The 12923-nt window shown below is 30.9% G+C and overlaps 1 long non-coding RNA gene across 1 annotated transcript; it reads left to right on the top strand.

The window, feature by feature from the left end:
- Window positions 1-10192: 10192 nt before the first annotated feature.
- LOC130826860 (uncharacterized) lies at window positions 10193-12125 on the top strand. Its single transcript, XR_009047140.1, has 3 exons — window positions 10193-10545; window positions 10889-11014; window positions 11990-12125. It is a non-coding gene; the product is annotated as an uncharacterized LOC130826860 (long non-coding RNA).
- Window positions 12126-12923: the final 798 nt, after the last annotated feature.

Here is a 12923-nt window from a genome sequence, read left to right as displayed (position 1 = left end):
AATAAAGGTGAAAATTGTTTCAAACAATCACATACTAATACAACTAATAACCCAAATGATTAATAGGAATTAAGGTGAAATTTGTATCAGGATTTTTAAATCCTCATCAGTACAATTAGCAATAATAACCCCAATCCTTCACCAATCAAATAATCACATACTAATACAATTAATAACCATAATGATTAATTGAAATAAAGGTGAAATTTGTTTCACAAAATTCCTTCATCAACCAAACAATCACATACTAATACAACTAATAACCCAAATGATTAATTGAAATTAAGGTGAAATTTATTTCTGGAATTTTAAATCTTCATCACTCCAGCAACGAAACAATCACATTCTAATACAATTTATAACCAAAATTATTAATTGAAATAAAGGTAAAATTTGTTTCACTAAATTCCTTCATCAATCAAACAATCACATACTAATAAAATTAAGGAAAATTATAAATGGTATCCCTAAGTTTTGGCAGTTTATCAATGGTACTCCCAAGATTTATTTTTTTATTATCAATGGTACCCTTATACTATTGAACGTTTTACAACCGTAACCTTTTTAGACTTTTTCCGTCCAAAATCGTCCAAAACCATTAACTTTTTTCTTTTTCTTTTATTTTTCATATCATAACATAAAAGAAAAGTTAACGGTTTTGAACGATTTTGGACGAAAAAAGTTAAAAAGGTTACGGTTGTAAACGCTCAATAATACGAGGATACCGTTGATAATAAAAAAATTTAGGGGTACCATTGATAAAGTGTCAAAATTCAAGGATACCATTGATAATTTCCTAAAATTAATAACCCAAATGATTAATTGGAACTAAAGTGAAATTTGTTTCAGGCACTAACATTCATCTCATACTCATTCTATCTTGTCCTAAGATTTGAAAGAGACATTATTTGTTCAGTCAACATTGTGTAACAATAATTTGTACAAATCAGCAACATTACAGTTACATTGGTGTTGTTTAAGACTAAGTTTCATGGCTTATAAATGCAAGAAAAGCAACGCACAAATGAATCCAACCTAACAACAATAAACAAATGGAAAAAGAATATGCTCAATTTAATAGCAAAGAGGATGAACAATGCAACGGTACAACATCCAATGAGTATGCAACAAATCCAAACAATTAAATGCAAGTAAAACAATATGAGGAACGTACCAATGAATTGCAACAGAGAAGGAAACCACCGTATGTGAGCCAAGTTGTCTAGTTGATGACATAAATACAAGCATGCCATAATAGAGGTGTTGAATGAGTCAATGCTGACAGAAGAGAAGTCGCCTAGACTCTACGAAAAAGCAACAATCATAGACATGGATGAGGAGAAATGGAACGCTGAACAGTAATGAGTCAATTGCCTTGGATTTTGAAGCAGCTGAGAGATAGTGTTTAAGGATTCTGCTTTAGAGTAATGAGCATGAGGAGGAAGGCTAAGGGAAGTTAACGTGACAGTGGAAGCAATACATGGAAATCACGTGGCAAGTAACATGACGACGTGGCACATTTAGTTTGCAAAGACACTATTCACTTGCCAATTATTAATAGTATTAAACCATTGCCCATGTTTTATAGTTTAAGGATTATAAAAAAAAACTAAAAATTCAAAATGTCAGAGTTATTACGCAGGATTCAAAAAGAAACCACATATTCTCATGCATAGCAGATTGTAATTTTCATCGAAAAAAGCGTTGCAATAAATGTGATTTTCATTCATCTTCTCCTCTAAATAAAAAACGATCAATGATTCAAAACTGCTTTCATTCATAGCTCATTACAATACTGAAACATGATGGATGAACTAATGAAAGAAATTGAGCATTTTATAACACAATCAACATACAAAGGATGATACCCGTATGTTGAGTTCTTTTTTTGGAATCGTATTGTTTTTTATTAATGTATCATGAATAAAGTATAATTGAATTTGATGCAGTCGCAATAATTGATAATCATATGATTGTATTTGATGCAATTTCAATAATTAATAATCATGTGATTGAATTTGATGAACGCAATAGCGTTGAACATGATGATGGGAATACAGTATGTATATGTGAAGATTAGTAAATAGATTCTCAATGTATGTTCATTAATCAAATTTAATGAAGTATGTAAGTAAGAATTAAGTTTTATATAAGTAAACATTAAGGATGTTGGAAATAGCAATCAAAGTGTTATGTAAGTAGACATCAAGAATATTATAAATAGACATTAAGTGTTATATAAAGAGGCGTTAAGGATAATAAGATAAGTAAGTATTAAACATATTGTAAGTACACATTAAACGTACTGCAAGTAGAAATGAAACATAATATAAGTAGAAATTATGAATGATATAATTAGGCATTAAGGATGTTATAAGTAGGCATTAAGGATTAATGGAAGTAGGCATTAAAAATGCTGTAAGTTGGCATCAAGCATAATGTAAGTCGACATTAAGGATACTGTAAATAGGCATCTAGGATACTATAAATAGGCATTAAGGATACAATAAGTAGGCATTGAAGTTAACTGAAGTAGCTAGTACAAAAATGACTTTAGGTGACACGGATTGGTAATAATTTTTGATATATAGCTTTTTAAAACATTAGTAACACTTTTGTAACACTCTATATTTAAGTAACACAATCATGTAACACTTTTTAGATATGTAACACTAATATGTAGCACTTTTAAATTTGATAACACTAACACGTAACACTTTTGCAATCGAAAATACTTATATATAACACTTTAAAAATTAGTAATACTAATATTTAACACTTCAAATATTTGTAACACTAGTATGTAACACATTAAAAATTGGTAATATCAATGTGTAAATCTTTAAAAAGTGGTAACTTTTTTAAATTTGCCTTTTATATACCAGTAACACATTTTTAACATTTTTCTACTTAATTATTGTTTTAATTATTTTTTAAAAAAAAATTAAATTTGACCAATTCTTTAATATTGACTTTAAGTTTCTTTAATTTTTTTTTTCCAAATCAAGCTAATTATTTTCTTCAAATTTTCTCTAACTAATAAAAAAAAGGGGGGGGGGGGGGGGGGGGGGGGGGAATAATTTTAAGGAATTTAGTTCAACCTAGAAATTTATAAGAAATGGGAAAAAAAAATAAAAATTCAAAAAAATAGTTCATTTGTAGCAATTTTAAGAAGGGGAAAAAAATTAAAATTTTTAATCAATAGTTCAACCCAGCAATTTTGAAGAAGGGAAAAAAATAAAAAAAAATAAATTAAAATCAAATCACTAACACAATTAGGTAACAATATCAATCTTGTTGAGATTGATGTGACAATACAAGTGAATGCATTGTCTTTCACATTAGTGTCACACTTGTCTCCTTCTCCCATCTTTTGCTATATATATATCTACAAGGTATTGTAATAGACGGATGAGCAATGTAATAGATAGATAAAACAGATACAAGTTTGTCTCTTATACTAATTTTCTTTCTCCTTATATTCTCCCTACCTCTTAACACGTTATCAGCACCAGCGCTACCCTTAATAATCAACATCATCATTCAAGGTGTTTCTAACACATTTTTATATTTTATAATTGAGCATAATTCCATACCCTTCACTACAAACCCAGCAATGACTGATTTAAATCAGCTCCGACATAATAATCCCAACAATACTAATGGTCCACCTGTACCACCAACTCGTAATTCACATGTACGACCAACTAATAATCCACCAGTTCCACCGACTAATATTCCACCGGTACGCCTAACAAATAACCCATCAACGCAACCAACTAATAATGCTCCAACAACAACAACTGAAAATAAACCCTCACCAAGTAATAAAAGAACCAAAGATGATGAGGGAGGAACAAGTACTAAACGTTGCAAGATAAATTTAAATGACCCATAAAATAATTTATTGGACAATACGTCACATTTACGGATGACAAGGACACTTTATTTCTTTTGTTATTGTTTTATTTTATACCGCCTACATGGCTGGTTAATTGTTTTCTTTTACCGCCTAAATGGACGGTTAGTATTATTTTTATTCTCGTATGTTTATATGTGCATTTTTTTTATTTGCAGTATTTGCATTTATATCCATGTGCATTTTTTTATTTACCTTTTTTACTTTACGTATTTCTTTTAATTATACATAAATAACACGGTATATTCTACTTTATTTTGTAATGACCGCCTTTATGGACTGGCTAATTTAGTATTGTTATCGCCTTTATGGACGATTTTATCTCTATTTATCTGATCATGTCATCATATTACGTGCATATGCATTTGGTTATTTTAGTCTATAAATTATATAATCACTTAATAAACTCATAAAATATAATTTCACCTTTAAATAATAATAAATAACGATTTTATTTGATTCTATTTGTTTAACATTATAATAATAAATTGTCTTAATTTACCTATAACACAGATTATTAGCAGACATGACCACATTATTTCTACACAACATAAAATCCTTTTCTAATTGTAATATATCACCCTGGGATGAATGCCAGAGTGGTCCGAAAATTATTATTTGAGTAAATCGTCAAGGGTTCGATTCTGAAAAAAAAAATAATAATAAATAATAATAATAATAACAATAATAATAATAATAATAATAATAATAATCATAATAATAATAATAATAATAATAATAATAATAATAATAAAATTAAAAAAAATTTACCTTTTTACCCCCTATAAATAGGGACTTCTACCGTCACAAACTCACACACACCACTCACACCTTATCCAAAACACAATAAATAATTTTTTCCTTCATCTTCTTCTTCCTTCAACCATCCATGGCAAACAATACATCTACAAACACCCACATCAATCCAATTGCCGACAATATAAGTAAAATACTAGACGCATTCCTTATCATTATGGGTTTAATTGTATTACTCGTAGCATTAATGCTCTACCTAATTATCCAAAAATAAATTATAAATCTTGCATTTGTTTAGAAATATGTATTTATTTTTTGTTTGTTTTATTATCTATTAATATTATCTATTTTATTCTTATTTATAATTATATTGTACTTATTATGTTTGAGATATTAAATCAGGGGGAGATAAGACTAATATGCTTTAATATCGATGATGATACACAAAATCATTAAATAACCTTGTCATTTTCTCAATTGTAGAAAATAATGACTGATCTCAAAAAGAGAGAATTCAATGCCCTGGAATTGACAGGAAACAATTTTATACAATGGGCTTCAGATGTCAAATCATATCTAAAAGGAAAAAGTTTATTATGCACAATAATTGAACTTAATCCCACCAAGAAAGGAAATGGTATTGAAAAAAATCCCATAAAAATTGAGGAAGATAAGGCAAAAGCTGCATCAATTTTGAGACATCATTTAACCCACAGTCTCAAACATGAGTACACCAATTATGAGGACCCAAAATTACTTTGGGAAGAGCTAAATGAAAGATTTGGCCATAATAAAAGTGTACTTCTCCCAAAGGCCATCGATGAATGGTGAGAGTTAAGATTTCAAGATTTCAAATCAATCAGTGATTATAATTCAGCCCTTCATCTGATAAAATCAAAATAAGTCTATTGTGGACAAATAATAACAGATGAAGAAATGATAGAAAAAACATTATCAACCTTTCACGTAAATAGCATTTTGTTACAACAACAATATTGTGAAAGGCATTTCTAGAAATATCATGAATTGCTGAAAACACTTCTTGTTGCGGAGCAAAATAATGAACTATTATTGAAAAATCACAACAGGAGACCTGTTGGGACTATTCCCTTTAATGAGACAAATATGATTGAGAGGAATGTGCGCCATCGAGGTCGTGGGAACTATTTTATAAGTGGCAGAGGTCGTGGAAAATATCACGAAAAGAGCGGCATAAATACTTTCGAACAAGGAAATTTCTATGGCCGTAGTCGTAGTCGTGGTCGTGGTCATGGACTTAGTCGTGGCCGTGGACGTAGCCACGTTTATGAAAGAAATATATTTTCCCCCGAAATGATAATTTTAAACAAGTACAGAAATACAAAAGCACATGCAATAGATGTGGCATGACTGGACATTGGGGGCGAACTTGTCGTACCACCAAACATTTAGTGGATTTATATCAAGCTTCCCAGAAAAACAAAGGAAAAGGGGCAGAAGCAAATTTTGTAAATGAAGCAAGTACATCTGGGCCCACTTTAGATGTCTCCGATTTCTTTACTGAGGATGTGAACCTCCACAAACTTGATCCCCAAGAAGAAGATAATTACATCTTTTGAGATGAGTAGATGCATTTTTTGTTTATCTAACTTGTTTTTCATTTGATAAGTTGTAATTCTCTACTTATGTTTCTTTTTGTATTGAGTATTCTAGCTTTATATTAATAATATAATTTTTTTTTCTTCTTCTCTTGTCTTAGAAAAGGAAATGTCAGTAATTGGATCAACATTTCATTGCCTCCTAGACAGTGGAGCAACACATACGATATTGAAAAATCGAGAATATTTTTCAAACCTAACATTGCTTGAGGCAAATGTTAATACCATATCAGGAACAACAAAATTAATCGAAGGCACTGGAAAGGCATGCATCATACTCCCTATGGGGACAAAATTAGAAATAAATGATGCACTAAACTCGAGTAAATCTCGAAGAAATCTTATCAGTTTCAAGGCAATAAGACAAAATGGTTACCATATGGAAACCAAAAGTATAAATGAAAAAGAATTCTTATGCCTTACAGCAGAAAGAAATGGAACGAAAATTATCCTTGAAAGGATGCCAGCATATTCATCGGGGTTGAATCTCACCCATATCCGCCCGATTGAAATAAATATGATAAGATTAGACAATAAGGAGCTATTCACTTTATGGCATGACCGCTTAGATCATCCTGGCACTAGGATGATGTATAAAATAATAGAAAGTTCAGTCGGGCACCCACTAAGAAATATTAAGATTCCCCAGTCGAATGAGCTCTTATGCACCTCTTGTTCTCTTGGAAAATTTATTACTAGACCATCAGTAAATAAGATTGTTACTGAATCTCCTATATTTCTTGAAAGAATTCAAGGAGATATATGTGGACCAATTAATCAACCATGTGGACCTTTTAGGTACTTCATAGTCTTAATAGATGCTTCCACAAGATGGTCACATGTAAGCCTTCTATCAAGTAGAAACAATGCATTTGCAAAACTACTTGCACAAATCATCAAATTGAAAAGTCATTTTCCTGATTATACAATAAAAAGTATTAGATTGGACAATGCCGGCGAATTCACATCTCAAACTTTTAATGATTATTGCATGTCAATTGGAATTAAAGTGGAACACCCTATGCCACATGTTCACACACAAAATGGTCTTGCTGAATCCTTAATTAAGAGATTGCAATTAATTGCAAGACCACTGCTAATGAAATCAAAATTACCATCATCGGCCTGGGGTTATGCAATATTACATGCAGCATCATTGATTAGGCTAAGACCTACAGCTTATCATAAATATTCGCCAATGCAATTAGTAGCTGGTCATGAACCAAATATTTCACATTTGAAAATCTTTGGATGCGCTGTATATGTACCCATTGCTCCCCATCTACGTAAAAAATTGGGTCCACAAAGAAGAATGGGAATATATGTCGGTTTTGAATCTCCATCAATCATTCGATATCTTGAACCATTAACTAGTGATCAATTCTAAGCTAGATTTGTTGATTGCCACTTTAATGAGACAATATTCCCATCCTTAGGGAGAGAGAATGTGGACTTACAGAAAAGAAATATGGAACTTATTTGGAAAGCAACACATTTAGAATATTTAGACCCAAAAACAAAATCATGTGAACAAGAAGTACAACGAATTGTTCATCTACAAAGTGTTGCTAACCAATAACCTGATGCATTCACAGATACTAAGAGAGTTACAAAATCACATATACCAGCAGCAAATACTCCAGCTCGAATAGAAATTCCTGATGAAAAAGCAAAGAGTGATGAAATTGTTGCGCAAAGAAAGCGTGGAAGGCCACTTGGTTCAAAAGATTTAAAACCAAGAAAATTGAGAAAACTAGAAGGTGCACAAAATAACATTCAAAATGAAAATGAAAATAAAGGAGAAAATCAAGACATCTCCGATAATGAAACGGATGAAAATTATGAAATCTCAATAAATTATATTTTCTCCAAGAAAAAATGGAATCGAAAAGAGATCATTCCAAATGAATTCTTTGCTTATTCCGTAGCTATTGAAATAATAAATGATGAAAATGATCTTGAGCCAATATCGATAAATGAATGCAGAAAAAGACATGATTGGCCAAGATGGAAAGAAGTAATTAAAGCAGAATTAAAATCATTAGAAAAAAAGGGAAGTTTTTGAGCAAATTTTAGAAACTCCAAAAGGCATAAAACCCGTAGGCTTCAAATGGGTATTTGTAAGAAAAAGAAATGAGAAAAATGAAATTGTTAGATACAAGGCAAGACTTGTAGCTCAAGGTTTTTCTCAAATGCCAGGAGTTGATTATGAAGAAACCTATTCCCCAGTAGTTGATGCAACCACACTCAGATTTTTGGTAAGTTTAACAGTTTCTCAAAGCCTACACATCAGATTGATGGATGTCGTAACTGCGTATTTATATGGGTCACTCGACACAGACATCTATATGAAGGTCCCTGAAGGACTAAACTTACCAACAAAGAATATACCTAGAGAGATGTTTTCTATAAAATAAAAGAAATCATTGTATGGATTAAAGCAATCTGGGCGAATGTGGTATAATCGTTTGAGTGAATATCTTATGAAAGCAGGATTCAAAAACAACCAAATTAGCCCATGTGTATTCATCAAACAATCTCAAGTCGGTTTCGTAATAATTGCTGTGTATGTAGATGACTTAAATCTGATTGGAACCCCAAGAGAAATTGAGATAACAGCTAAATATTTGATGAGAGAATTTGAGATGAAGGATATAGGAAAAACTAAATTTTGTCTTGGTCTATAAATTGAACATTTGAAAAATGGAATATTTGTCCATCAGAGCAATTATACTGAGAAAGTTTTGAAACGATTTTACATGGACAAGGCTCATCCACTAAGTTCCCCAATGGTGGTACGATCACTAAATATAAAAGATGACCCATTCTGCCCACAAGAAGAAGACGAAGAAATTTTAGGCCCGGAAGTGCCATACTTGAGTGCCATTGGTGCTTTAATGTACTTAGCAAATAATACAAGACCTGATATAGCATTTTCTGTAAATTTATTAGCTAGGTATAGCAATGCCCCAACAGAAAGACATTGGAATGGGATAACATCTATTTCGATACCTAAAGGGAACTGTAGACCTTGAATTATTTTTCCAGTCAGGAAATGATGCCATACTCACTGGATATGCTGATGCAGGGTATCTATCTGATCCACATACGGCCAAGTCACAAACTGGATATGTATTTACATATGCGGGAACCGTAATATCTTGGAAATCAACAAAACAAACTCTAACGGCTACATCCTCAAATCATGCAGAATTAATAGCTTTATATGAAGCCAGCCGTGAGTGTGTATGGTTGAGATCCATAATCGGCCAACTCCAAAGGGATTGTGGCTTAAACGATACAACTAGGGCACCAACTACAGTTTATGAGGATAATGATGCATGTATCAACCAAGTCAAAGAAGGATACATTAGGGGAGACAGAACAAAACACTTGTCACCAAAATTATTCTTCGCACATGATCTACAGAGAGATAAAAAGATAAAAGTCCAAGAAATTCAATCCTGTGAAAACCCCGTTGATTTATTCATAAAGTCACTCCCGTCAAAGCAATTCGAGTATTTGGTACGCAAGATTGGAATGTGCCGATTTTGAGACATATGTTAACTTCAGGGGGAGAAATATGTTCACTGTACTCTTTTTTCCTTTGATCAGTTTTTTTTCCCATTGGGTTTTTTTTCTGATAAAGGTTTTTAATGAGACAGTTGTAGGATTATGAATGTCATAATAAAATTTTCATATATATGTAATGCATTCAAGGGGGAATGTTGAGATTGATGTGACAATACAAGTGAATGCATTATCTTTCACAATAGTGCCACACTTGTCTCCTTCTCCCATCTTTTGCTATATATATATCTACAAGGTATTGTAATAGACGGATGAGCAATGTAATAGATAGATAAAACAGATACAAGTTTATCTCTTATACTAATTTTCTTTCTCTTTATATTCTCCCTACCTCTTAACAAATCTTACATAAAAATAGTGTCCTTCCTTTTCTCATTTGCAAACCCAACAATCAACATAGCTATTCAATTCCTTGCCCATCAGTAGAAATTCTCAACTATTCAATTTTTCTATTCAGAATTGTAATTCTCAAAGCACCGTCATTCACTCTGCGATTGGCTACCCACCGCCGCAACTGGTTGCTCACAGCAGCTCACTGTCGCAACTGGTCGCTTACCGCTACTTACCCTGCAATCGGCCACTCACCGCCGCAATTGGCCGGTCACCCATCATTGCTTCCTCCATTTTTCCTTAAAATGAGTGGTAAGTAAGTTTTTGTATTCAATACCTCTTGATATGAATTCTTATTGCCTTAAATTTTTTCAACTTCTTTATTTATCAATGACCTAGTTTTATTTTTCTATTTTTGAAAATTGGTTTCTTGTTCTTGTTCTAGTTTTCTTGATTTTTAGTGTATGGTTACTATGTTTAAAAAAGATTTTTAAATACATTGATTGTGTATATTAATTGTTGAACTATACATTGTTGAATTATGAACATTTTGATTCTACTTGAAAAAGCTTTTGATTTTTATTAATTTTCATTGTTGAATTATGAATTTTATATGATGATTGTTAATTTAATAGTCATGTGTATTGAATGATAGGTCTTATAATCATTTCTTCCATGGAGTATTTTTATTGCTGTTGGATTGGGAGGAACACAGCTCAAACTAATTACTCCTATTAGTCTAAATGTCTCCTCAGTACAAGTTTGGAAAATGGGATACAAGGTACTCTAAATGTCTCCTCGGTTCAGTCATTAAACCCAACTTCACAATAGTGGTTATTTTTCTTCGTGTAATTTGCTTTCCTACTAAAATGTTAATACTTGTATAATGAATATGAGTAGACTTGATTAGTTTTGATCTAAAACACATCGAAAATATTGGATAATATCTACAAAATATTGACTTGTGACATGAACTTAACTTCACTCCAAAAATTTGCAAAATAAACATAAGTTTATAACTCAATTTGACCCATTTACACCCTTTCTTTGTTATGTTACATGAACTTTTATGCTCATGTTTAACACGATTATGTGTTAGTCCGACCAACTTGACTATTTTATGAAAAAAATACTCAAGATGATGAACCAAAACATTGAAGTAATAAAGCTATTGTATGTGGTGTAACAAATCTCTTAGAATTTTTGCAACCATATAAAGATAAAATCGTGAAGGAAACAATGACACAATTATTAACATTGTTCAAGCAACACCTCCCTCCTCAATTTTTTAACCAAATAATGTCATCTATGTTGGAATATCATGTAAATATTCTTATAATTTATTTATGTTTTTTTTATTATCTCGTGAATTTTTTTATATGATGTCATCTATTTCATATTTGTTGGTATAGAATTAGAATGAAAAAAATTGAAATTGTTTGGCGGATGTTAATTTAAAGATTAACATAGCATCAAATATCATGATTGAAAATTTATTTTCAAAAAATGAATATGGTCTAAAATTCAAAGGAGATGTTGCTAAAATTTTTGTAAATTTATAATTAAACTTGGTGTATTGTTTATACTTTAGATAGGGTTTTTTGGATATTGTAGATTGTTTGTTTTGTAGGATTGTTTGATTTGTTTTTATTGTGGTTTTAAATGTCATTAAATGGTTGTTTTGTCACTGATGAGGATTTTTCTTAAAGTAAATTTGTTTTTCTAATTGGTCTTTCATTTTATACACATGATACAGGAACAAGAGGGGAGAATGGAAATAAATTATATCAGTGATCATGAAGTTGCGTGTAAGGAAGAAGCACACATAGATCACAATGAGAAAGAATAATAACAAATTTAGTTTCAAACAATAATTTATATGTTTATTTGGATAATCAAGTTCTGAGATATATATATATATATATATATATATATATATATATATATATATATATATATATATATATATATATATATATATATATATATATATATATATATATATATATATATATATATATATATATATATATATATATATATATATATACATATATAAATATATATATATATATATATATATATATATATATATATATATATATACATATATAAATATATATATACATATATATATATATATACATATATATATATATATACATATATATATATATATACATATATATATATATATATATATATATATATATATATATATATATATACACGATGATTTACATAGAACTTTTCCTTTAACTTACTTGGTAATTTCCTATCACATAGCACTGTGGTAGCTACACGCCACTTGAACCAACCCGCTTGTATATGATGATTTACATCCCCGTCAATCTCCCCATTCCTTTGAATGATCGATCCTAAATACTTGTACTTGGTTGTACTTTTAACAACCGTTCCATCTATGGACATCTCTGGTTCACCTACCGTTGATGTCCCACTAAAGTCACAGCGCAAATTCTCGGTCTTTGTACGGCTAATGCGCTACCCTTTACCTTCTAAAGCTTCCCTCCACTCATCCAATTTATTACTAACCTTCTATCTAGTTTCTGCTACTAGCACTATGCCATCAGCGAATATCATGCACCACGGTACCGTCTCCCAAACAGATTTAGAAATCCCTTCCATTATGACAGTAAAAATGAAAGGGCTTAGAGCCGATCCATGATGTA

This window comes from Amaranthus tricolor, chromosome 11 (genome assembly GCF_026212465.1).
Source record: "Amaranthus tricolor cultivar Red isolate AtriRed21 chromosome 11, ASM2621246v1, whole genome shotgun sequence".
Taxonomy (NCBI): domain Eukaryota; kingdom Viridiplantae; phylum Streptophyta; class Magnoliopsida; order Caryophyllales; family Amaranthaceae; genus Amaranthus; species Amaranthus tricolor.
Note: the sequence above shows the minus strand (reverse complement) of the source record. Positions and strands in the feature narration are given on the sequence as shown.